The sequence below is a fragment of the Puntigrus tetrazona genome, chromosome 13 (assembly GCF_018831695.1).
Source record: "Puntigrus tetrazona isolate hp1 chromosome 13, ASM1883169v1, whole genome shotgun sequence".
Lineage (NCBI taxonomy): Eukaryota > Metazoa > Chordata > Actinopteri > Cypriniformes > Cyprinidae > Puntigrus > Puntigrus tetrazona.
The window spans coordinates 19,902,216-19,904,715 of NC_056711.1; the positions used below are offsets into that span (position 1 = coordinate 19,902,216).

Sequence of the window (2,500 nt, forward strand, 5' to 3'; positions counted from 1 at the left end):
GACACGGCATCATTCTCCATCTGTCACAGACACTGTCTGGTTCAGCCTTAGATCCCTCAGTCGGTGATAAGGGAAGGAAACGCTCTGTAAAGACACATGCTTGCTACGATTCCCTAAAAGAACAGATGAAACCCACTTTCAAAAAAAAAAACAGAAGTAGCCTATATACAGGAAACATCTGAGTGGTTTGTTTTATACAAGGGTCTATGCAAAAACAACTCATATATGAGCGGTGCTCATGCAAAAGTATGCGGTCGCTAGGGTGATCTAAATGGTTGCTAGGTTGTTGTTAAGTGAAAGCAATCCACATTCAGTTGCATTTACTTTTAGCACTTCATACAATGCAGACGTCTTCAAAGCAGCTTCGCATTATAGTTCACCCAAAAATTTAAATTCTGTCATTATTCACTATTTGAATTTCTTCTGTGTGATTTTATTAAATGTTTCGGGTTTTTTTGTCATCCTTTCCTAAGGATTTTTAGTCTAAAACGCAGTATCATATCTAAAATGCAATATCTGATGCAATTTTTTTTAAATGAATTTTCGGAGGCATCGTGTAAAAGCGACGTAACATGAGGTTGTCGTCATTTTTAAAGTGCGAAAAGGATTTTTTCGAACCCAGTGTGCAATGAATTTTAATGTTGTAAAATGAATCAATTAGGAAGCAAATTGTATTTTATATAAAGCATATGAAGAAGACAATAGTGCTAATATTCAATATACACTTTTTTTACTTTCTGTATAAACTAAACCTGGTTGCCTTTTCAAATTGTTATTTATTTATTTATTTTTTACAGTGTTTTGTGCAAAAATTTGTTCAATTTGTCAGCTGAACTCAATTTCTTGAGTTGTGCATTGTGCATATGTGGTATTTTTCATCCACTTTTCTCAACAACACGCATAACTTGAGAACTCAAAAGCGCAAAGAGGTTTAATCACATCCTTAAAAACACCAAGCAAGCGCAAGAGAAGTAGATGTTTGACTTAGCAAACGCCGCTAATTACCGACAAACAGTTTAACCACTAACAGAAACACCGCACAAGCTCCGGTCAATATTGACGTGTGTCGAAAAGCCAGCATTTTTTCCAGGGAGAAAAACATGTGCGTTTACCTTAGTCGATTAGAGAGGCCCTCTTCAAACACGCTTCTGCTTTACTTGGCCTCCCATTGGCTGCTCGTGAGCGTTTCACGCGCACGACGTTATACCGAGAAGATCACGGAGAGGAAAAAGGGGACGTTTGAGGAGAAAGCGCCAATCCGTTTGAGCTGATTCACCACACTTACGCATGCATGTACAGTGAGAGCAGCGTTTGAGGAAGTGAGAGCTCGATGGTCATTTTCTGCAAGTCTTTTGCTTCTTCCTTTTTAACACACAGAGAGTCGAGTGGACGGTGAGACCGAGCTCAGCTTTCTGTGTGCCCACAACAGTTCTTACTGTCAACTACAGCCAAAACATCTGCGTGCAAACTGCTAACTGAAATAAAAGTTTAACCATTTAGAAAAAAAACACAAAAATGTGAATTCCCCAATTGTAAGCTGCATTGGATAAAAGAGCAAATTTTTAAAAAAGAGCTAAATTGTTCCTGTTTAACGTAAATGGCTAACAAAATGACTGAACTGAAATAACTAAAGACATGAAATGAAGCAACTAAAACAACTATAGATAGAATGATTGAATGATAGACGGAACGACAGAAGATAAAACGTGACACACAGAACAATATAATGACAGACAGATAGACGGATAGAAAGATAGACAAAGACAGAGAGACAGATAGATAGATAGATGGATAACACTGACAGATAAAATGAAAGATAGACAGAATGACAGACGGACAGAAAAACAGATAGACAGATAGATATAGATATAGATAGAATGACAGTTAGATAGATAGATAGATAGATAGATAGATAGATAGATAGATAGATAGATAGATAGATAGATAGATAGATAGATAGATAGATAGATAGATAGAATGACAGACAGTTAGATAGATAGATAGATAGATAGATAGATAGATAGATAGATAGAATGACAGACAGTTAGATAGATAGATAGATAGATAGATAGATAGATAGATAGATAGATAGATAGATAGATAGATAGATAGATAGATAGATAGATAGATGGATAGATGGATAGATGGATAGATGGATGGACAACACTGACAGATAAAACGAAAGATAGACAGAATGACAGACGGACAGAAAAACAGTTAGATAGACAAATAGACAGATAGATATAGATAAAATGACTGACTGACTGACAGACAGATAGACAGATAGAATGACTGACAGATAGATAGAACAAGAGAACAACAGACAGATAGACAGACAGAACGAGAACAGACAGATAGACAGATAGAATAGACAGCAGGTGAATGAGTGTATTATGTCTCAGTGTGTCTCTTCCTGTCCTCTACAGTGACCCTCAGTCTTTATGTATTAAACACCCTGGAAATGTTCACACCTTCATATTTCTTACACAGTTAAATTGAA

General features: G+C 36.4%; 1 protein-coding gene across 3 annotated transcripts in view; it reads right to left on the reverse strand.

Annotated features, from left to right (window-relative positions):
• disc1 (DISC1 scaffold protein) overlaps positions 1-2,500 on the reverse strand; it is a 44,533-nt gene that overhangs the window by 39,686 nt on the left and 2,347 nt on the right. Inside the window, exon 1 of one of the 3 annotated variants that reach the window (XM_043255587.1) lies at positions 1,113-1,267. The exons of the other annotated variants lie outside the window; for them this stretch is intronic. The gene's annotated coding sequence lies outside the window, so the exon portion shown is untranslated. Of the gene's footprint in view, positions 1-1,112; positions 1,268-2,500 lie in introns of those variants that run through there. 3 annotated transcript variants of the gene reach the window in all.